Below are 24,858 nucleotides of genomic sequence, written 5' to 3' on the forward strand. Positions count from 1 at the left end.
CCTGCCATTTTTAAGGCTGAATCAAGTAGAAAATAAATAACAAACAAAATGAAGACTTGTAAATATTGACAGGTGGAAGCAAAATGTATCGATATTATCCTGTGGGATTGTCCTTGCGTACCAGAAAGAACATAGACTTTGGAATAGGAACTCTTACTGTTCGACCTTCCTGCGGTGTGATCTTGGTTAGATTCTTTTATCTGTGGTTCTCAGCTTTCTCATATAGGAAATAAGAATTAGACCTCGCAGACTTGTGGATCAAGTTAATTGATAATATATGTAATGCGTGTGAGATAGAGAATTCTCAACAAATGGTATCCACGTCGAGAGGGTTGATGATGCTGATGCTGATGATGGTATTGGTGGAGGCGGTGGGACCCGCACCTTCGCCGAGTGCCTGTGCCGAGCCGGGGCGCTCTCGGAGCCTCCAGGCAGCGCCCCATGCTCCGAGGAGGCCCCCCTCTCAGAGGGGAAACCGCTCGGCCCAGAAACGGATCCGCACTGGGTCACAGTGCAGAAGCACCGCTTTGGCGAGCGTAACAAAGGGGCCATTATTAGCCCCCACAGACAACGCCAAGAAGGTGCTGGGTGGTCTAGAAAACAGGAGACAGATCGTGTAATGACTCCATTCATCACAAAGCCGAGCCTGCAGGCCAGCTGCCCGCCAGCTGGAAGGGGAAGCGCCTCTCCTTCGCAGGATAATTTACTTCTGCTGGGGAGGCTCCAACACCCTTCACCTTAAGGGACCAGCGGAATTCCGAGTGTCCTGTAACACTGTGCTGACCCAGCAACGGGACTCCAAAGGAGACAGAAATAAATCACGCCAGCCAAGGGGAAACGTCAGCTACCTCTCATATTAGAAAAACGCAAACGAACAGAAAACCTGACAACTGCTTTTCTTTTGCAAATCTGCTCTATTTTCCTTAACCTATGGCTGCTTCAGGTTCTGCAGCGGATCATACGTCTCTTCTGCTTTGGCCATTAGGAAGTCTCATGTCACACTTGGGTCCTCAGCTAATCATAGTACGAGAAACTGCGGGGTGCATTTCTGTAGGGGCCACTCCCACAGCCTTTACTGGTTCCTCCTCTGAACTTTAATGTAGTCCAGGACCCACAAGGATCAACTTCATCTTTTTATTTCGGATATATTTTCGAGGTCATCTCCTATCCTCTGCTGGATGATGCATGGGTACAAGTCCCAAAATGTAATGAGAACATGATTTAAACACTCGATATGTGATAAAACCTATAGGTGCTTCTTTCAAACTGAAAAAATGATGTAGTTCTTATTATATCTTTTCTATAAGTTAAATTTAGGTGCAGAGCTAGTTACCAAGAGCCACAAAGCTGAGATGCAAATCCATTTGATTTAAACACTGGTACCCGGGATCTTACCGTATGTCACCTATTATCTGTCACCTAGCAATCTTCCTCTGATATAAACATCTCCAATTTATTCAATGTTTTCTAAATTCCAATCAACACTAATCATGTTATGGAAAAACTATCTCATTTCATTTTCACGACAACCTTTTAAGCAGGTTCTATTCTTATTTACATATTCAGATGACAGTCCTGAGACTTAAAGATACCGTATTTAGTAATTTGCCAAACTCCTACAGCTAGAAATGGATGGATCCGGGCTTTGAACCAGGATCTTTTTGAAATCAGAGTTCATGTCCTGAACCATTCCATCAAATTTCCTCTCCTTCTGCCTAAATGCATTTGTCTTTTACCGACGGGCAAAGCTCAGTATCTCCGGGCAGGGTGAGACCCCAGGTAAGACGCAGCTGGTGTTCCTGAGGGCTCCTGAGCCAGCCAAGGTGAGTCTGTTGGTTTGAAAAGAAAGCTTGAGCTTCTAAAGAGCACGGGCCAACTCACACACGGAACACAAACCAGCTCCGGAGTTGGGTGCTGCAGCCCCCGGGGCAGAATGAAAAACTACACTGGAACTTGAAGAAGCGACGCCAGGGCGACAGGGAAGGCTGTTTGCCATGGTTTCCCCGGAGGCAGAACTGATTCAGGAGAGAGAAGGGGGGAGAGAGCGGGGCTCAGCCCCGGAAAGCGCTGGGGGTGCCGGCGGCCCACAGGGGGGCGGCCGCAGGCGGGCCTGGGTTGGAATCGCAGAAGGAAACTCCAATGGTGACGTTAGGTTACGCTCATCGTGTTCGCACCGAATTAATTCTCCGGGAGAGTGCTCCTTCCTGCTCATTCCATTTCGCTTTCCACATTAATCTGGAAAGGAAAACTGCCTACACCCCTACAGGAAAATAGCCATTTTAATTGGGAGAAATTCAATCTCCAGGAAAAGAATCATCTGTTTTAGTTCCATTTTCCATTAAAAAAATTGATTTATCGGACTGCTATTTTTGCCACTGTGCAGCCAGTTTTATATATAAACACAACTAAGTCATTAAAGTCTTATTATTTCCAATCCCTTCCTGTAGGATATGTTCTCTAACCAGCAGCCCACAGGAACGAGGGCGTCCTGGGTGCCATCTGGACTTTCTTTGCCTGTCACTGCTATCTTGGAGGGCTTGTCAGCGCCTTGTGAGCCTGTCCGGTCTGTCTTTGCATCATTTCCATTCTTTTATCTGATCCATTACACCTCCCAAACCCTGGCACTGACCACAGGAAACAAGATGCTTAACCCAATATACTCATTCCAGCGGCAAGCCTGATAAAACCAAATCAGCGGCGCTCACCGTCTTCCTAAGGAGGAGCGTCACGGAGACTAACAGGAGCTCCCCCCAAACTGGAAAGAACGCTGCCGGAAACAGATTATTTACTTGGGAAACATGCTAAATCCAACAGACTGGGCTCGAGGTCATGGGTGATGGAAACAGTGTTTCCTTGCAAAAGGGCAGACTTGGCCAGGCCATCGGGCAAGAGAACGGAGGCCCAGTGCGAGGCAAAAGTCCCGGTGGGCGCATATCAACGTGTCATGCCTTTTGAACTAATCATCTGGCTACAGGCGATGGAACAGTCAGACGCTGGGGGAGAGAAGAGCAGGAGAACGTTCCGGAGTAACCAGAGGAGCTCAGTTTCCTGAGGAATTAGAAAAGGAGGATTTCTACTACATATTTTTTAGTGCCAACCAGCATCTGCTTATCCATTCAGCAGACGGACTGTGCAGGTGGCCTTGAAGACGGGTCACTGTCCTTGTGCTCACCTGATTACCTTTCTACGGGCCAGTGTGCATGAAGATGCTCGGTGCTAATATGTCTTATCTATGTCCCTGCTACAGAGCAGTCACGTGTCAATGAAGAGGACACCGAAGCCATGGAAACGCTGAGGATCAATATCCAGAGAATGCATTAGGAATGGAGAAAGCAGGGGAGCACTTATGACCCGCATCGGCAAAGCAAGACATGGGTCCAAACAGAACTCTCCCGGCCCTCCAAGGACTCTCTGTCCTCTCGATAGTTGTGTCATGGACTTGATGACCACTCACACTCCCTTTCTTTCAGTACGTGTAAGAATCAGCTGAGGATCCCGTTACAGAGCAGGTTCTGGTCCAGCAGGTCTGGGTGAGGTCTGAGATTCTGCATTTCTAACGAGTGGCGTCGGCTGTGCCGGTCCAGGGACCGCGCCTTGAAAGGCGAGGTACCACAGAGTCTTGCTCACCCCTGCAACAGTCAGTTGCACCAAGTGCCTAGTTGTTTAGCTCAACTGAACTGTACCAGGGCAGCGGCCTCCGTTCTTGATGATCTGTCCCTTTAGGGTGTAAGTACAAACGTGTAAAGAGGGCTTGGGGAACAGGTTGGAAACAAACTGAATGGATAAATCCGGCACAGTCTACAGTTCTGTAAGGACAGCCAATGCCACCAAGAATTGTCCACGAGGACAGCCAATGCCACCAACAGTTGTCCGCCTCTGGCTGAAGGCGTGTTCTCAGGTTACACCTGAGTTTTTAGTGATCCCGCGAGCAGCCAGTGGGCTTATGACTGCCTCTTATGTCTGTGGCTGAGACTCTACTATCCACTGAGCGTAACTGAGGAAGGCGTAATACTCAGGTCTTTCAGAAAAAGGACTTTCTGCTCGTGGGACAGGGGTGAGTTCCATTCCTGCCTTGCACACGGAAACCAACAGGCTAGGCCTCGCACTATGCTAGCAGGTTGGTGGTCAGTAAAAACTGGACCTAGGACATCCCCTGGGGTCTCTTCAGCCCTGTGGACTCCGATTCCAGCCATAGAAGAGAACAGCCACAGAACCCTGTTTCAGGGCCAGGACGAACTTTCTATTTCTGCTCTAAGTGATGTCTCGACGAGCGTCTGATGAGCAAGTAGGGATTAGTTCAGAGGTGCTAGGAGGGGAGGCTGTGACCTGAGTGACAAGACTGCCCATGCAAGAAAATCATGGGCTCTGTTTTATTTGTACGTATTCATCCAAAATGAGACAGTCTCTTGCTGTTTACAGTAACCCTTTCGTAACAGCCGTGGAGCGTCCGCGAAACCACTGGTGTAGTCAGTTTGGCATGTGCATTTGAAAGAACGTTGTATATAACATCTGTTTTCATTCATGGGCACGGTGCGTTATTTCATCATGATGTATTCTTTGCGGTATTATTTTAGAAATCTATTACCCACAGATCACCAGAAGATCTCTTGTCCTGTCATCTTTGGGTTAGGGAGTGCTCTCCATATGTGTAAATCTGTCAGGCCCTGCCTCCCCAGAGCGACAGGTACCAACTCGCCAATTAAAGGAATGATTCATACAGGAAGGGTCATTAGCTTGAACTCTAACACATCTCATCAAAGGGTCTGTCAGCAGGGAGCAAGTTAGTCTCTCTTGCTTTTTTTCTCTAAAAGGGATTTTTAAAATTAAGAAATTTCAATACGTATTTGATTTTTGGAAAAACAATGGATAAGAGAGTCCCGTGTCAAATTCGCATTGAAATTCACGTCGCAAATAAAGGCGTCAAAATTAATCTAGCAATCAGTTACTTGGCGTCGTGCTTCCTGGAACTCCTATGACTGATACCCTAAGGATTAGCCAGAGCTACCGTCGGTTTGTTCAAGAACATTCCTCAGAAACCTGTAAGAATAGACTTGGTTCTAGTCATTGGATGGCTTCTCAGGAAACAGAAATCGCACATAAGAGACAGCCCCCTGAAGAGGGCTCCCGATACGTGCCCGGTTCTGTGGGACAAGCCACGAGCTGTTCACTCCCTGCTGCACGAATCTATTAAGTGAGCACCTATTAAGTATGTATTTTGTGACAGGCACTATGAAGAGTTTTCAAGGGGGTTATTCTTTGCACTTGCACTACTCCCCCCCCCCCCCCCAGGACCTCTAGGTAAAGCAGAAATGCCCAGAGAGAAGTTATTGCCCATTGAGAATATCTGAGATTTCGGCACCTGTTTTTGAGACCCTCAGGGCACGATGCTCACCCCTGAAATAAACAGGTGAGGGGCAGGCAGAGCCCAATCTCCCGGAGAATTCAGGAGGGAGGAGAAATGAGATCAAGCACGTGGCAAAGCAAGAAACTGGAAATGTGGGTTTGGGGTTAAACATAAAAAAATGCAATTGTCAGTGTTCCAGGACCCCTCTTTCTGAACAGTCCGTTTATCCGGCCTATTTATGTTGCACATTTCATTCTGATGCGCAACATAAATAGAACGCCTGTTAAATAAAGGGTAGTTTTATTTATTAAGGTAGGAAACTTTCAATTTCAAGATAATTCTATTCTGGCATGTTTTGTATTGTTGAGATTTTTATTAGCACCAAACTTGAATAATTTAAAGTTTATTATGCACGACTGCATTCATTTAAAATTGATAGGAGACAGCCCCCTGGGGAGGGCTGTGGCTCTCTCTCGGGGGGATGTGTGTCCTTGAAGATTCAAAGCACACAGATACTCATGCTCTCGTGGATTTGGACACTCGAAAGGTCAGTGAGGCTCCTCAAGTGGAAAGAATGACCGTACAGATGACGTATTATTAAGCCAAGTCCCAATGCTGCCCTTCCATCAATGTCCCCAAAGGGAGTTTCAGTGATTCAGGACACTGGGGCCCGAGCTGGGCCGAAGGGGAGACAAGGCAGTGTTGTGCTCTCCTTGGGAAATGTCCCTAAAATGGGTCAGCCTTCCTATTTAAGAGCTGTGCTCATCTGAAGACATCAGAGAATGTTAAAAATAAGTACGCGGTGTGCTCTCAGCTGCTCCAGTCAAGCCCACACGCCTCTGCGGAGTCCTTGGGACATCAGCAGTCAGCTTGGGGACACAGCAGCCTTGAGTGACTTTCTCAGGGAGTGACGTGGGCGTCTATGGAAGGCCCCTCGCCCCTCGGTGCCCCGCATCCCTTTTCAATGAGGCAGATACTCTTGGGAGGATGCTGCCCCTTGGGGCTGGGGTGCGGCCAACCTGGGGGGCCTGTGAGTCCAGCTGTGTGCCCGGCAGATGCACAGCCGGCCTGGCGGGGGACACTCTCTAACTGCTCCAGCTCTAAACAGCGGCTTCCACATGCAACCCGGGGAACCAAACAAATGTCATCAACAACTTTATTTCTGTCCCTCGGTGTTTTCCCTTTGTCCCTATGTGAAGCTGTCCACAGTCCCCTGGACACTGTTGGTTCAGGGACAGAAATACTTCGGGTCTGCCCAGGAGGCGGATCAGTGGCTCTGGAGCCAGGCAGACTTCAGGGTGATTTCCAGTTTTTCTGTACAAAGTAGAAATAAAAGATCCCTCCTAAATTTGCCGTGAGGTTTAGGAATGGCGAGCTAAGTCACCGGGAACCGTGCTTGCTGCGCTGTGGGTCCCATCCGAAGCCTAGCAGGGCCGTTGGCCGGATTCTTGGGGACACCATGTTTGTCCTGGCTGCCGCCACTTCCTCCATGGCGTTGGAGCTGGATTTGGCTCTTGTGTCCCTCTGCCCCCTGCGGCCATCCCAGGGCAGGGCGGAGTTCCAGGGCAGCCCCCCTGGCTGCCCTGCCGCAGCTCCCCGCTGGCCCGGGTCCCACAGTGCGGGTCCCTTGCCAGGGGCCAGTTCACAGCTCAGGCGCGTACTGGCTGTGGGAACACAGTGGAACCTGACCTGACAAAGCCTGCAGTGATGACGACAGGCATGATAATTTATGTACTGAAGCACTTGGGAAGAGAGGAAAAATTAAGGAAGGGGGGTGAACAGGAAGGCTGGGGGGCAGAGGAAGGAAGAAAGTAAGACGGGAGGTTCTTTTAAGGGGCCCGGAAGGCACTGACCAAAGGGCTTAGCGCATATACGCGCAGCCCAGGGGCCCAGGCAGCGAGTGAAGGCCTGGGGTGCGGTGGGAGCCGGGTGGGGGGCGCAGGGGGGAAAATGGGGGACATCTGCCATACTCGCAACAATAAAAATAAATTTTAAAAAATCTACTTCGTGATGAGTCCTGGGCCAGACACTTGCACCAGACCCCTGAGGGATATTGTTTTATTTCTGTCCTAATATTGAGAAGACTCTGACTCAGAGAAGATACGTAACTCCCCTCATCATATCAGATGTAGAAAGAGGCAGTTTAACCATCGGAAGGTGTCAAAATAGTTTCCAGAGTTCCAAAAAGTATAAGAGAAAACTAATAAAAAATAAAACCAGCCACCAGACCAAGAGACAACCAAGCCCTGTATCGCTAGGCCCACAGCCACTTCAGCGGGTAAATTTGAACCCTAGGAAGGGCCGCTGTTAAATGCTACAAGGGGTGATAGGAAAGGTATTTATAGCACTGCTTGGAAGCCCAGGTAAGAGCGATCAGCAAAGTGTTCTTCCAAGTAAGACTGACTTTAGACAAGTCCCAAGGCTCTATTTTCTTTCCTGCTTGGACGTCTTAAGAGCCCTCTGCCCCCCGGAGGGGCTCAGCCAGCTCCCTTGGGAAGTTGCTGCATCTCTCCCCTGCGCTCTGTGTGTGTGGGCACAGGGTTTACATTTTTAAATGACAGCCGAAACCCATAGCAACACAGAGTTTTCACACTTGGAAGTAAAAAAAAAAAAAGACGCTGCTTCAGCAGCGAACAACATGTTACGAAGTGAGTATAAATCAAGAGTCGCTGCTCTGCCGTAATTACAAAACCCGCCAAGGTTCCCGTGTTTAGCGCATGCTGGTCATTACTGTTGAAGCAACAGTGAGTCTCTGCTTGTCAACAGAATGCAAAACCCAGTAGTCTCCTTGCTTCTAGGTGTGCTTGGGGCATAGTGATAATTAATGATCAATAACTACTTTGGGGAGGAATGAGCCCCACAGTTCAGGGGTCCTCGTGGAATTACCCTTGTCTGGCCAGTCTCACTAGTTCATCCTAGACCATAATTCAGTGTAACTGTATTAGTTCAAAAAATATTAGCCAGAAAAACACAGTGACTTCAACTTATTTTCTGTTCTCTGAAAGATTACAGATTCTCAGATCACCAAAATCATATGAAAAAGGCAAGGTCTGTGTGCAACGGATTGGCCCATAAAAATTGGAATTTTGGACGCTGGTAAATTTAACACCTGGCTCTTTGAAAATATATCTAATTTTGCTGATATAAAGTACACGTAGTATATAGTTTATAAGTAACAAAATATTTAATACTTTTGACTACAAATTTCATATAGGCAATTGCTTTTCATAGAATGCTTTGGTTGATTTTTGCCCAACTGTTGTATCCAAAGACAAAATATGGTTTCAATTGACAAACATGCATAGTTCCAACTTGAATGGTAGTTGATATTTTAATTTATCTTAACAAGTAGGATCAAAGTGAAACAACAAAGAAGTATGTCTGAGCTTCACTCATTTGTCAGTGATGGAGCAACTTTGCTAAATTGGATAATTGTTTTCAAATGCTGGAAGAATATTTACTCATAATACGATGTTTATTTGCCGTGTTTCAGCTAAAGGCATGATGCTCATTTAAGTTTAACCTGCATTAAGGTTTTCTCCAAAATTTTCTTAAGCCTAGATAATCAACAATAAATCAAGACCTATGTTAGAATATTTGCCAAATTGGTGTAAATATACGCTCCTTGGCTGACTTGAATCTACAGATGCCACAACACTGAATGTTGAGGTGGGAAGAGATTCTCAATAGCACAGCATTATATAGTATTTCCAATGGACAGTTTTAGTAGGTGTAAATGTCCCCAAGAGCATAGACACTGATAACATGTAGTAAAACAATTAGGAAGTGATGAGCTTTCAGTATTTATTACCTTTGTTTTTAATGGCATTTAATTGTAAATTTATAAACTTAATATTTGCTAATAACTATGTTTAACAATTGGCTTGCAAAATTCCTGAACATTTAACAATTGGCTCTTGCGAGATGGTGTTTCCCTTCCAAAGGCCTCTCTTCCTAAGGCCATCACATTGACGATTAGGGTTTCAACAGAAGAATTTTTGGGAGGGTGGGGCATAAACATTCAGTTCATTGCATCACCTTATTAATAGACTAAAACCAAAATCCCTGTCTCAACAGATGTAGAAGAAACATTTGACAAAATTTAACATCCATTCCTGATAAAAATTTTCAGCAAACTAGGAATAGAGGAGAACTTTTCAACCTCATAAAGGGCAGCATCAATAAAAAGAACATATCCCATTTTTAAACAGGGTCAAAGCGTTTGACCATATATGGACGGTAAAGACACACCTCAAAATACTCAGATCTTTAGTTATTAGGAAAACGTAAAACAAAATCACAGTGAGATACTGCCGTCCACTTATCAGAATGTCAGAATTAAAATGACTGTGCCAAGTGCTGGCGAGACGTGGAACAATCAGAACTTCCATACCCTGCTGGTGAGAATGCCGGGGAATGAGCTGCAGCTACGCGCAGCAACCTGGATGAGTTGCGAATGATTAGGAGGGTGGAAAAAGTCAGACAGACATGCTCTCTGATTCCAAATGTACTGTGTTCTAGAAAATGCAAACCAATCTATGTTGACATGAATCAAATCAGTAGTTGCCTGGTGATGGGTGTGGGGGAGGAGTGGCCGGGGGATTTCCAAGGGGGCGCAGGGAGACCTTCAGAGGTGACGGGTGCGTGACCATTGTCACGATGTTGCTGTGCGTATATCAAAACTTACGGAACGGTATACTTTAGCCACATGCAGTTTATTCATGTGAATTATGCCTTAATAAAATTATCAAAATAAGTAAATAAGGACCCACGCAGATTTGATCTCCAAGCAGGTCTTCCTCTCCCACAGAAAAGACATCTCTCATCTGTGTCTGAGTTTCTCTAGCCTCAGTTGTTTCCACATCTCGATTCTCACCTGTATGTCAAGTGGAGGGTTACATAAATAATTTGTTATTCTGCTTGGCAAGATTATTGCCTGGGGACTTAGGAATCCAGGCTCTGCCCTATACCATTAACTCACTTGAATGGGTCACTACCCCTCTGAGCCTGTTTCTCCATTTGTGAAATGCAAGTTTGAATGGGAGCCATTTCAACAAATAAATGCACTGGACGCTGTATCTTTTATTGTAAAGCACCATGTGTTTGCTGGTTGCCAGTGTGTCACTTGCTTCTCTAAGGCCTTTGGCATCCGCTTCTATGCAGCCTAAGTGTAGACTTAGCCCATAAGGGTGGGACTCAGGACTCCTGGGTGCCCTCAGTGGAGCCGATGGCCCTGAGGTGACGGGCTCCCAGCTGGGCACCAGGCGAGAGGGAGCCCAGAGCTTGCTGCCCAGAGCTTGCTGTAATCACCACCCTCAACAGAGACCATCCTAGGTCTGAGCGGTTGAAGCCCTTCGGGCCTTGGCACAATTTGTAGCCCAGATTAATTAATTAATGTTCACAGAGCACTTTGAAGATGGCAAAAGCTGTGGGAGTGCAAAGCTCATATATTAACGATGATAATTATATAAATTTGAGCTCCGAATTCAGCAATCCTAATTGAAAGGGGAAGGGCAGGCAGGGTCCCAATAGGACAAGCCCTGCGGAAGGTGCTAAGAGCCATTCTGTGCATGAAAGGTGTTCCAGGAGCAGATGGGCCTGTGTCCCTCCAAAGTCACCTGCTAGGAAAGGCCCAGAACCTCAGAGTGCTACCTGTCTGTAAGTCGGACCATTCAATTTTCAGTGACTAGATGCTGAAAACTTGCTGTGTGTGAGGCCCTGTCTAAATCTATGTCTAGCAGATTTAACGTCAAATCTACTTCTTTCATCATGTCACAGGCCTGGGGTGGTAGAGAGGCGGGTCCAAACCCCAATTCTGGCAAAACTACTGAGGGTGACTTTGGAAAAGCAATGCCACCAGTATAAATCCCAGGATCCTCTTCTTTAAAACAAATAAAAATATAAGGCAATAATAACCGCCTTTCAGAGCTACGTCTGTAAAATATCCAGTAAGAAACGGATCCATCCTGAGTGCTCTGAGGGTATTTTCCCAAGAAACTATGCCCATGACGCCAGTTTATATTTTTGATGTGAATTTTAGTTGCTGTTGCTGGTGACAGTTTTAGGACAATGTCGCTTTTGCCCACCTCAGTGGTCTTTATTAGACAAAGGAGGAAGGCATCTGCGTAATGTTCCCTTCCCCCGGCTGCAGCTCTCCACGCCCTCACGAGCTCATGGTCAATGACCTCATTAGTCCATGGGGTAACTCACTTTGGGAAGAAACTTGCTGTCCCTGAGAGCTGGGGACCCAGGAGTGGGATCTGCCCTGGCCCAGCCTCTGGGCCTCAGACCTCCAACCGGGTCTCTCCTTGGTGCTGGGAGCACATGGCAAGGGGGCCCTTTCTCAAGGTCAGGTGCAGCGAGCTGCAGCTGTGGACGCATGTTCCTCCAGACCCTGTCCCTCGGTGGCCCGCTGGAGCCCCGGGCCTCACCTTCACTGCTGCTCCCGGGAGGAAGCCCGGGTGGAGTTCTGTGCTCGCACGTGAAGGGAAAGCCCTTTGAAGACGGAAGGGAGTGAGTCATTTATAATCGTCCTGACTCACAAGCCAACTTCAGAGACCTGGTTCTCTTTCATCTCATTACCCCTTTAATGGACTGAGCGGGGCCAATAGTTAATTTGCAAATTGCAGGACTCAGGAAGGTGAGACTCTACAGGCAGGGTAATTAATAAATTACTTTTTGAAGAGCGGTTAAGTCTATTCAATTTTCCAAATTTATTACACATACGAGACAATTTTTTTAACTCTCTCCACCCTCAGGGCTCAAGAGAGTTCATTCATCATCAGCTCTCCTTCCACCCTTGTCCCTCACCCGGCTCTGGGGACTCTCAGGGGTTGGCGACACTCCCTGTACTGCCAGGCTGCGTGGTCGGGGCGTGTCGCTCCAAGAGGGTCCCTGACAGGCACTTGCTTATTCCAAGATGCTTCCCATGTACCCTCAGTCTGTGCCTTTGATTCAGGCCTCGCCACTCACCAGGAAGCCCCCCCAAAATGAGTCCTGAAACCATTCACGGTAAGTTCTCGGTTTCCCTCCTTCAGGGGCCCCAGTTCCGTTCTCCTTGCTCCGATGTTTATTGCCCCATCTCCTGGCTCCCTTGGCTGTACACGCGGCATGTTATGGTTTGGACTATGTGCACCCAAAATCCATGTGTTGAAGTCCTAGTGCCCAGGATCTCAGAATGGGACATTTGGAAACAGGGGCGCTGCAGATGTAAGTAGCTAACATGAAGTCACTGGAGTAGGCTATGCTAATAGGACTGGCGTCCTTGTGAGAACACGTTCCCGTGAAGACACAGACACACAGGGAGAATGCCCCGTAAGACTGGGGACTGAGGTGATGTGTCTACAGGCCAAGGAAGGCAAAAGATTTCCAGAAACCAGAGGAATCCCGAAAGAGGCAAGGAAGGCTTTCCCCAGGTTTTCGGAGGGAGCATGACCCCATCAACACAACGACTTCGGACTTCTGGCCTCTAGACCGTAAGAAAGTAAATGAGGTTGTGTTAAGCCACTGGTTTGTGGTACTTCGTAGGGTATCCCTGGCATACCAATACCTGGGGCTATGGCAGAAATGCTGTTTCCTAAGGCTGGGGCCGAGGCAACCACAGTGCTGGCAGCCAAGTCCAAAGGTCAGGCAGCACTGAAAGTTCCCACCTTCATCAGGGCACATCCTGCAGTGCCGCTTCTTGGCGCAGGGGCTGACTGTTCACCAGGCTGACAGAAAGATCTACCTGCCATGGCAAACGTCTGGAGCTCCCGACAGCTCCCAGAAGCCCACGTTCTCTGAGCTGGTAGACAAGGACCCCTGTTCACAAGTCTGAAGAGTACAGCTCATGCCAAGAGCATTTTTCTAGAAATACCGTGGGACTCACAGAGCAGAGGTGACTGGCCATGAACTTGTTGACAGCCGCTGTGTGGTCTCGAGTAGTCAAGACTGGCTCCCCACCAGAAGCAGCAGCGCTAAATACTAAAGGAGAGAGAGATTTTATAGCTAGTGTGGGGAAGGAGGGTATTCCAGGCCTGGGGATCATAAGGATAAAGCCTGGAGGCAGAAGCAGAGAGACAGATGTGGCTTAGTGACGAAACAGCTGGAAAGAGTGATGGGTTAGGGTGCAGGAGAAAGGCTGAGGTTAAGAAATGACTCTACCCTTAGTTTGGCTATGAAATCATGTCTCCCTTCCTTCCTCCCTCCCTCCCTCCCTCCCTCCCTCCCTCCCTCCCTTCCCTCCCTCCCTCCCTCCCTCCCTCCCTCCCTCCCTCCCTCCCTCCCTCCCTCCCTCCCTCCCTTCCTCCCTCCCTCCCCCTCTTCCTCTCACCCAGTTTCACTCCCCCCCACTCCCTTTTGCTTTCCTTCCTTGAACATTGAATACAGACGTGCTGACGGCCTGGATGCCAGCCCCTCTGCTCGGCCCCGGGATGAAGGGTCACAACCCCGTTGCCGTCTTAGAGGAGCTCACAGTTACACACGTTCGCATTCACAGTCACACACTCACAGTCCCCGCGCTCAGTGCTCGGACAGGTGTGCTGGGACGGGTGTGGAAGTGCTTTCACTGAGGGATGCTCCACAAAGGAGGGGGCCCTAGCACGCTGACAGGCAAATCGGTCCCCGAGTTATACACTCAGGAGCTCACTTAACCATTACAGTCACCGGTGAGCGGTTATTACGGCGCCTCCTTTACAATGAAATGACCACCAGGCTTAGAAAAGGAGGAAACGTCTCTGACCACAGGGCTGACAGGTGGCGAGGGAGCTAGAGCCCTGGTTCCCCAAACCTGCCCCCGTGCTCTGTGTGGCACGGTCCTGTCTGCACATCCCGAAGCTGCCAGGGGTCGGCTCACCTGGGCTTTTCTTATTCTCGGCTGCTTTGCGGTCACAGAGCCCATCACGCAGCACCTTCAGGGGACAGGGCCAGGAGTTCTGTGCCCCCTTCCTACAGGTGGAACTGGCTGCCCTGGGCGATGAAGCACCCAGGCCCTCAGCCCACGGACGGCTCCCTGTCCCTGTCGCCGATTCAGCCGACAGGCGGAGACGCACCGGCCTGGAGGGGTGCGGCCTGCTGAAAATCCACACTCCTCTGAGCTGCCGGCGGCTCTGCACGGTCTCAGGAATGCGGGAGGCCAGCGCGTCCCGTCGGCAGTTGCTGCCGGGCGCGTGCTGCATAGCGCGGCTGCCGGCTTCCTGCTCCGGCTCGCGGGCCGCGGGCTTGCCAAGGCGGCTTTGCCCTCCCGGGAGCGTGCCAGCTCCGGGGCCGCGAGGAGCTGTGGCTACGGGGAGGCGGACGTGCTTCAGGTGGAAACGGTCCAGGGCTCTCGCAGCGTGCGCCTGGATCCCTGTCCGTCTTTTTTGGGCTCTGTCCCTCTCTTTCTGTCATTTGGTCTTTTCTCTGCATTTCTGTGTCCCTCTTACCTTTCTCTGCTTTTGATTTCATTTTAACCTGCCTCCTTGCTACTCGTTTCAGTTTTCACACCGACTCCGTGTGAGGACCTGCCTCTGCTCAGTTCCCACGGACGGAGGCGCTGGTGGGGGGTCTGCGAGGGGCTTTCTTTCGCGTGGAGGGGTCTCGCAGGCTGGAGACGAAGCAGGCAGCCCGCTGTTCCACATGCAACACGCTGGTGGGCTGTGTGGGAACCACGCTCTCCTCCGCAGAGACCCACATCCCAGCCCCGACGGCACCCGCCGCGGCTCGCAGGAAAACCCTCGCTCTCACTTGGTCTCCTTTGAAACGCTGACTCCCACCTCCTCAGAGGGGCCAGGAAAATGCGGTCAGAAAGAGAGGAGAAATGAAGAACAGATAGGGCTCTTCTAGATCTTTCCGGGCCTTTTGTTTCTGTGAGAACGGGGAAATCCTGAGTGGCAAAGTCACCAGCTCCGAGTTCCACAGCTGCCCGTGGGACCCCCGGTGCGTTTCCCACTCATACACGGTGCTTCCTCTCTTCCTGTGAAATGAGGCGCTTCTGTGTGGCTATAAAAATGTAAGGTGATAGCTAAATAATTGTGGAGGCACAAAACATAAACGTGCACGACACCTGAGGACGTTTCTGGTTGTAGAAAACCCTCAGTGAGTATAATTTTCTAAGATGACCTTGGACCATCAAGAAAATGTTATTATTTTAAAAGACAAGAAAATATGTGATTGCACCTGGACACTAGCTAAAATTGAATTAAAATCCTCACAAAAACTTCTTCCGGAGCTTAAAGGGGTCAGTAATCATCTAGAAAATACACCTAATTCACCCAAACCAATTCATATAGTGACTCATCGCTCGCTGAGTAGTGATTATTTGCCACTCACAACGGAAGGCATTTGAAGGAAATTAACTCACATCTCACCGATTTTTATCGAGTTTTATTGCCTTATGTTGCATCTGAAGATCAAGTTCAGAGGGGTTCATAAACTAGCCCAAGCTGATGTCGTCAGTGGGCTGGTAGGTCAGCATCGATACTCTGGTCTGCTGACTCCCACGCCTCTTCCCCTTTCCCACTGTGTGCCAGGAACCTCCCAGAGCAGAGGAGAGCGAGGTCTTCTTCCATTTTGGTAATATCCCTCTTTCCCCTCTCTGCCCTTGCTATGACTGCGAAGGCGTTCAAGAAACGCGGGGCGAATTTGACATCACAGAGCAATTAGTCTAGATGCGAGGTTACCTATTAGGGAATTAAAATCCTGTGTCCAGAGTCCCGAGCTTCCTTCCAAATGACACCTATTCTTTATTGTGTCCTAATCCGCTGGCAACGATCATACAGGCTTACAACAGGCAGACACCCTGTTTTAAAAGATGAGAGCTGAAGGACATGCATTGCAGGCAGAGGGGGGGCGTCGGGGGTCCGACCCAGAGAAGGCCGCCGACGGCCTGCTGGGTGGAGGGGGCGGGGCCCAGTGGACACCTGTGAACACAGCTACAGGGACTCCTGCAGGGCCGCGGGGGGGCTGGGGAGGCGGCTGATTAATTCCCTCCTCTCCGATTCCCCACAGCCAGTCCCCCAGGGGGGTGAGTCTGAGTCACGTGAGTCCCTTCCCTGCCACACTACACTGCTTCCAAGATGTTTACCGAGACTTCAAGGGGTGAACCGAGTTATTAGAAGAGTAGCAATTAGGGTGGCCCATCCCAGCAATTTCAAGCTTCCTGAGACAGGAAGCGGCGGGGAAGGGCGGTCAGGGGGGCGGGGGAGGGAGCCCGCTCGTCCCCCGATTGGGCCGTGATTTCCACTCTCGATACCGACGCAGGAGGGAGGGGACAACCTTGCCACGAGCCCGCTCCCTGCAGCCCCAGACGTTCCAGCTGCGGCTGGGCCCCCGCCTCAGAGAAGCGTCTCCCGCTTCCTCCTTTTGGGGGATCCTGGCTCGGCTTTGGGAGCCTTTTGGCATCTCCGCCTGACTCTAAAAGCGGAGCTGTGTTGGGAGCTGCCTGATAAATCACTCCTCGCACCTTGGCTGCCGGCGATGCACTGGGAGCGGCAGCCTCGTGATTTACGGCTGCTGGCGCCCAGGGCCTTCCAAGCAGCCTAGACCAGGGAGTCGTTTCTGGCAAAATGATCGATTTGTCTAGTTCAGACTGACGCTAAAGAGAGGAAGCGGGGTGGCTCTGTTCAGAACTCACTGGCCATCCCTCCCTGGGCCAGCCGGAATCTCCACGTCCACTCCTGCCAGGCGACTTGAGCTCAAGAAAGGCCTGGAGAAGCGGTGTGCCAGGAGAGGCCCTCGGAGCCCGAGCTGGGGAGCAGGGCGCCTTCTGCACCGAGGTTACACAATGTCGGGCAGGGCCTCTGATCTGCGGTCATGGTTTCCCAGAACCCCGAGGGGCCCATCCAGGAAAACGCCCATGTTCCCTCGCCTTATCATCTGCTCCCTCCCAGGGGGATTTCCTTTCCTTTATTGTTTTCCACAGTTGCTGTTGGAAGTCAGGTGCTCAAGACCCAGCTTGAAAATGGACTGCTTCCAAGATTCCCCATCAGGGTGGCGTGCGGAGGTCCTGGGCCTTGAGACACACAGCTCGCCCCAGTGCGACGAGTTAACTGAGGCCCCGCGCTTCACCCCCAAAACAGGAATAAAGTCTCCTTTGAGAAACAGTTGTTTGGATTAAACCGAAGGCAGCTGGCACAAAGTAGGCAAGCGAATGAATCTAAATAAAAATACACCTTTAAATTTTGTTATTCATTTTCTGCTCCGGTTTAGTTTTGGTTTTCTTTTTTTCCTACTAACAGTTTCCTACTAACAGTCTACCATTTACGTGGAAACCCAGAAGGAATGCTTTAAAAATACGGGCATTGTAATTTAGCACAAACTTAGTAAAAATAACTTTTTTAAGACTAGGTATGACTCCATACTCTCAGTTACGTTAACCTTCACACAGAAGGTAAAGGCTAATGGAGACGTGATTACAGTGATACTTTGCTACAGGACACACATCATGAAAACACTGAGAGGTTTTTTTTATGTAGAGAGAATGTAAGTTTTCATATCTGGGGTGGAAAATCCCCTTGGGAATGTTTTGTGCTAAATGCAAGGGACAGGCCATTTGGAAGATGAGAGGCATGTGTTCACTTTGCCTCTGCGCAGGGGAGGGTCTCCTTCCGGGGAGGGCCAGGGCCCCGCTTCCCTGCGGAAACCTGTGACACTTATTCCGGAGCACAGAGCCCCTGCCCCCGTCCTGCGGGTCCTCGCACTTCCTTGCCCGGGCTCTGGGGGTTTGGAAGCCTCATCACTCGGGCTTTTGAAACCTTTGGCAGCACCAGCCCTCCCACCAGACAGCCTCCCACCACCGTCTTCAGCATTTGACTCTCTGGCTGTGCCGAGCTCCCCAGGAAGTGGCCACTTCTTTGCCCAGCCCTGGTGCCTCCCCCACCGTTTCAGAAATTCCAGCAAATACAATTTCTCCAGCCCCCAGGCAAGCCTACCTAAGCATTACTGTGCTCTCTCCACTGTCCCATGTCAGCCGAAGCAGAGCTGCACGCTTCTCAGGTACAGCAGGTCTGTGACTACCCTTAACCCCTGTGGACGGAGACGGACTTGGCCACAAATAACACAGGCCTGACTTGTTATATTAAGCGCAGGTAGAGAGGTTGACAGGAAGAGCTCCGTATCTAATGTAAGCAACTAAGAACCTTCGAGAGCTGCATAGGTTAGTCAACCCATGAATGCAGTCGATATTCACTTACTATGCATCTGCTAGGAGGGCCCATTTCAGTGCCGCAGGCTGGCCACCCAGAGGAGGTGAGTTCACCTTCTGTCCAGAGAGAGGACAGGCCGCAGAACCTGTCCTGAGGGTCAGAACCCGTGAATATCACGGGAGAGGGGCCAGGCATGCTGTGGAATCCAGAAGCAGAGGAAGGATTCCGTCCCACGGGTACGTGTATGCTGAGGTTGCAGGACACGGTGTACCCGTCAGCTCAGCTGCCATAACGAAACACCACAGACAGGGCGGCTTAAACCAGAGACATTTTCTCTCGTGTTCTGGACTCTGGGAGATCAAGGTGCTGGACAATTTGGTTCCCAGTGAGAACCCCCCTCCGGGCTTGCAGGTCGTTGGTCACCTTCTTGCTGTGTTTTCATGTGGTAGAAAGAGTGCCAGCAAGCTCTCTGGTGTCTTTCTTATAACAACACGAATCCTATCAAATCAGGGCCCCATCCTTATAACCTTATTTAATGTAATTGCCCCCAGAAAGACTGTATATCCAAATACGGTCACATTGCAGGTTGGGGCTTCAACATATGAATTTTGGTGGAGAGGGTAGCAAACATTCCATCCATAATTGATGCTATCTTGGAAAGCTTTCTAAAAGGGTATCTAGTAAAGGCATTCCAGGCAAAGAGAATAGGAAAAATAATTTAATAATAATAATAATAACTATATACTATGTTCCTGTGAGGAAACTTATGACACCACTTTCCAATTCTAATACCACCAACAACCAAATCTTATAGCCCTCATTTACTAGATAAGAAAACAGAGGCTCCCAGAAGTGAATCCTACACCAGATCATCCCATTGGTTAATTGATGGAGAGAAGGTTGAGTTCGGGTCTGATTATTATGAATTAGGACTAGATTCCCACAAAAAGTCCTTGTGCACGTGCCTTGCACGACCTCTGCCCCTTGCTTCCTAGCTGGACTCTGGGGCCTTAGCCATTAGGAGCCATGAGCAAAACCAGAGTTTTCCTTAGGCTTTCAACTGTCTTTTCCTTCCTCAGAGTTGTGGGAGAGTCAACATCTATCAACCCCCAGTCTCTCTTCTTAATTTTCCTTTCACACCAATACAATAGGCAACAGAGCTTTCTACTGGAGTCTAAATAGCCTTTTCCACCAGCCCACAGTCTTTAAGTCAAATTTGCACTTCTAGAAGCAATTTCCTCAGGCTTGTTTGGGGAGAGGGAGACAGCTAAATACTTCTTTGCCTTTTCTTACCTGACAAATTGGTTTCCAAAAAAAAAAAAGAAAAAAGAAAAAAAATCCTCATAGTGATTCATCTGCAGTTTCCACTCTTTTTTCAACCTTCTGAGGGGTTGTTAATTTCTTTTCTCCAGAGCCCCCCTTTTTATTCCTACTGTGCATTGAAACCCAGCTGGAAGCCTATGGGTTTAATGGTGTCACTGAGTGTGCCTGCGGGAAGCCTGTTAACAGAAATCAGTGCTGGTCGGTATATATTTCACAAATGGGTCAGAGGAAATAGTGACTCCTCGAACCATTTACTAATTTTCTGAGCCTCAATTTCTCCTTCTGTAGCCACGAAATAAACATACTTCCCTTAAAAGATTGTTTTGTGGGAAGAAATAATGCAAGTAAATTATGTCACATGATGGGCACAAAGTAGATATTCAAAAATGGGTAATTAGTATTTTAAATCCTCTCCTTGCTGCTTGACAATATCAGTAGCACTAAAGATGTAGTCTATGATTTAATTTTGATTCTCGGAAGGAAATACATCGTTCGATCTGAAACTGGCGTATTTAGACTGGTCTGTACCTGGCCAGCTTGTTCATGGCCTGTTCATAACGACAGTAGGGGGTGGATTGGGTTCTTATTTCCTGAGCATCACTACGTAATGTGAGATCTCACTCATGAAGTGTTTGTTGTCATCTCCATTTAACTGTGAACACTTTCTGTTCAAGGGCTGTGTTTATTGTGTTCCTGCTGATTGACCATGGCCTAACACAGTGCCTGGCACACATCAGCCAACCGGTAAACACATGCAGAGTGAATGTTTACATCCATCTTCTCCAGTGACCTGTGAGCTCCAAAGTGCATGGGTCACGTCCTCTCATTCTCAAGCACAGAAAGACCGAGACTGAAAACTGGTAGCTTAAAACGAGGACAGAGCAAGAGAAACAAAAGGTGGACAGCCTTGGACCCTAGAGATGTAGTACTACGAGCTCTCTAAAAATGTTTACTATCTGATGAGAGTGAATGAATAAGCATAAATGATGAACTTTGTGTGGCCTAGTGTGGCTCCAGTCACCTTTGATCTCTTTGCTCTTCTTCAAGCACAATAGGCATGCCTCTGCCTCTAAAGGCCAGCATTGGCTGCACCCTCTTCCTAAATGCTCTTTGCCCAGATATCCACATGGCTCATTCCTCATTCTCTTCAAATTGGGCTCTACTCTCCCTATTTAAGCTGCAGCCTCCGCTACACTCACTGCTCCTTTTGCCCTGATTTGTTTTCCTCCATAGCCTTTTTTTTCTAACATACTCTTGGTTTACTTTATTATTTTATATCTGTTTCCTCTTGATATCATGGAAGGTTCATGAAAGCAGGAATTTTGTCTGTTTTATTCACTTCCATATTCCTGGTGGCTAAAATAATCCTTGGCACATGATAGGATCTCAGCAAGAATTTCTTCAGTAAGTGACGGACACTACATGTGCTACTGCTACAAATATAAACTCAAAACAACCCAGGGCATGATTCAGGGAAGAAGTGTTGTAATTATTTTATGGATTACATAGCCCCATCAGAATGAATGACACGAACACACGTACTTATTGAGTGTCTGCTATATGAAAAAAGCTTTGCCTAAACACTTCTCTTCCGATCCTCAAAATAACTAGGAGAGTATTCCCATCTCTTGCTCACAAATGAAGACATCAAGCCTTCAATGCACACACCTCACAAAGGTACCTTTAGGATCCCAACTGTGTTTGGTTCTGGGCTGTCTGTCTGACTCTAAAGCACATGCTCATTTGTATCACACAGTGTCACTGTCAGAAAGGCTTATGTCAGGAAAGACTTCACTTTTTAGAAGAACCCTTCTGTGCTTTGTGTGGAGGTGGTTTGAAATGGTAGAAACACCCTCTTCGTAAGACTCACAGACTAGGTTTGCATCTCTAGCTTTGCTTTCAATGTGGTAGTGACCTTGGGGAGACATTGAGCTTCTCTTTCTACCTCTGCAAAGGGAGGAGGCTGAATTAGATGACTTTTAAGATCTTCTCTAGCCTCAAGGTGAGAATCTTATTTAGCTCATCCTGATGAGAGTATCCAATTGCCAGAGCAGACATACCTAGCCTCAAGGTGTCTTTAGTTTCAAAGAGTAAGAACAAAGGAGAAGCATAGCACAGTCAGGGTGTGAGCTGTCCCTGTCCCAGCACCGATGAACACCCATCACAGCCACCTATCCCGAGGTTCTACAATCCTCAGCTTCAGCCAATTTCCTGAAGGTCAAAACGTGGAGATTGTCTCACATCAAAGGCAATTTTTAAAGAGGCTGATCAATCAATGCAGGTGTTCTTTAAAGCATTAGGATGACCTTGTTCTGGAAATCACCGCCTTCCTTCAGTGAGAAGTTTGTCAAGAGAACTGATCAAATGCAAGATACTAGGAAGATTAATTGGGACCCAAGTTGGGAGGTGTGTCTTGCTGTGGGAAAGTGATCATGATGTAGTAGGGAGAACATGGGATTTATAGTCAAATATGTGTTGTTATCCTGCCTTTTCCCCTTGCCAGCTGTGTAACCTTGGGGCAAGTCCCTGGGCTTTTCTGAGACTCAGTTTACGTATCTGTAGAATATAATTAAAGATCTCTATCTGGCATGATTTAAAGGTAAAATACCTGAAGTTAACATGTGTAAAGCTCTTTTCAAAATACGGCTCGATGAATAGTAAGGCATTTTGAGAAGCACAGTGAGTCTTCAGGAATTTTTGTATTTGTCCTTGGGGTCATGTCTCCCTCCAGGATTTAACCTTCCGCCTTGTGACCTTTGACCTCCAGCCCCTCCTTAAGATTTCTGGGGTTGGAAGCTCGGCAGGCCAGGAACTAGAATATTAATGGATTTAGAGCAACTGAGGAAGATAATTTTAAGGAATATCTCTTTTTTGGTAGAAGGAAGTCTAATTTATTCATGAAAATATTCTTATGACTCTAAGGTATAAGCAGGAAGGATTGAGCAGGTAGCAGGGTCAAGAATTGGGGTGAGAAAGGGATCACGGACTCAGAGGCGGCAGGAAGTCATGGGTCGTTTTGCAGTAAAAGGGGTTTCCCTCCCCTCTGGGCAGTGGGAGGGGGGAGCGCAAGCAGGAAGGTGGAAACAGGGGAAAGAGGGGAAAACTCCTTTGGGAACGTGGACCAGCACAGAGATGAGGGATCTAGTTTTGTATCAAACAAAGCTCAGTTTGGATCTTACCTAGGAAAGATCAAGTTGCTTAAAATCTCTGGGCCTCAGTGTTCTCAGCTGTTAAACTGGTATAATAAAACATATTTGCGATATATTGGGGTGAAACATACCTGTGGAAGTGCTTTTTAAATTACAAAGGGTTTACATGAATGGTTCTCAATATACCTACAACAGCAAGATCTGCCAGTGCAGCATCAGGGTTACTGAAAGGACGCCCTAATTCAAGCGATGCGCAAAACGGACTCTGCCTGGGTTGTAAACTCTTAAAATGAGTCAGCTCAAAATGAAATAAATAATTAAGACCAGGGGTTTAATCCATGCTTCCAACCCAATCTTTCAAAAACCCCTTTGAGAATCACCTATCTAGGAATCGGTTAAAACCCCCCAGAGTAAATTAAGGAGAATTGAACAGCCAACCATCTCAACTGACCCTATTGTTCCTACAAGTGCTAAAGCAGAAACAAAAACAGTTTGTCTGTCTGGATGGAGTGGGCTTGTTCTATAGGTCGTGGGAGTCACCAAATTCCCGAGCCACTCAAACTGGGAGAAAAGAAATGTGAGATTTGTGTTCATTACTTTGTGCTGTTTTTAGTAAAACAAAACAAACCTGCATATGTATAGTTTCATAGCATATCATATTTCTGAGCTATGGAGTGGAAGCCTTTGATTTTTTTTGAAACTGGCTTGGTTTTGCCCATAAAAGCAGAGGAGGGACAGCCCCCTTTCCTTCCATGCTTCCTCCCACCCGGCCTCTAGATAAGTGTGAGCTAGTCACTGCCGCCTGTGTGGGTGGCAACTCTGTTCTTGGATCAGAGAGAGAAAGAGGCGCCGGCAGATAGAGAGGCTGTTCAGCACGTGGTGGGACTCGAAATCTTGCATTTGTAATAAGACAAGGGAAAGTAACAGAGTCAATTATTGTTAAGCTATAACAGAGTCAATCCCATTTGGCCGGGGTGACACGGTGCTGGGCTCAGAGGAGACCCCTGCTGCAAACTTTACAGTGCTTTTGGGAAAAGCTTCATTTCCAACAATGAACTCCAGTGACAGTGGTGGCAACTTGTCATCTCTGTATAGTGTTTGCTCGTTGGGATCGCTGCAATGAATTTAGCAACCAGAGTACTGAAAAAATAAGTATCAGTGAAAGTAAAGAAAAATCACCTGATAATTGATATTTGCTGTTTTAAGTTGCTAAATTTTTAGGTAGCAATAGAAAACTAATGCATACAGTTTGAGATGTGAGTCAGCAGTGGATATGTGTGTGTGTGTGTATATATATCTCCATCACTTTTACATTTTTTACTTTTAAATGCAGCCTATAAAGCATCCATGGAGTCTTTTCTAATTTTCTCTAGAATTTCTCTACAATTCTAAGACTCCATTTTACCTTCACGTAATTTTAGCTCTGAAGCCAAAGGCTGCAATTACTGAGGAGGGCGGATGAGATACCTGAAGCTGCTGCCTGAAGAACAAAGGACATGTTAATCTTCACGGAGAATCTCCAGTGACTTTCCCAAGAATTTCATTCCCCAGCACCTTCCTTTCAGCTCAGAGCAATTTGCAGTTCAGGGATCTGCAGCCGCCACTATCAGTTATGTGAGGACTATGCAGCCACTTTTCAACAAAAAGCTCATCACTGCCTCGCCTGCCGTGGGACACACAGGAACCCAAGACGTCTTGTCTTCCTGGGAAAATAATGGTCAGAAGCAATGGACAGAAGCAATGCCCTTGGCCTCCTGACTGAACGATGACCTTTGGCCACCGCCGAGCTGGTTCCCCTCTGCCTGGGCACCTTCTCCCATGAGGTCGCCTCATGAAGGTATCCGTGCATGTAGCTTATCCTTTCTTCTGCATTTTGGGCTGCTTGGTAACAGAAGCTGTATCTTCTACATATTTATAGTCCTGCAAGAGCCTAGAATCTGTC

The sequence above is a fragment of the Miniopterus schreibersii genome (assembly GCF_964146895.1).
Source record: "Miniopterus schreibersii genome assembly, chromosome: 13".
Classification (NCBI taxonomy): domain Eukaryota; kingdom Metazoa; phylum Chordata; class Mammalia; order Chiroptera; family Miniopteridae; genus Miniopterus; species Miniopterus schreibersii.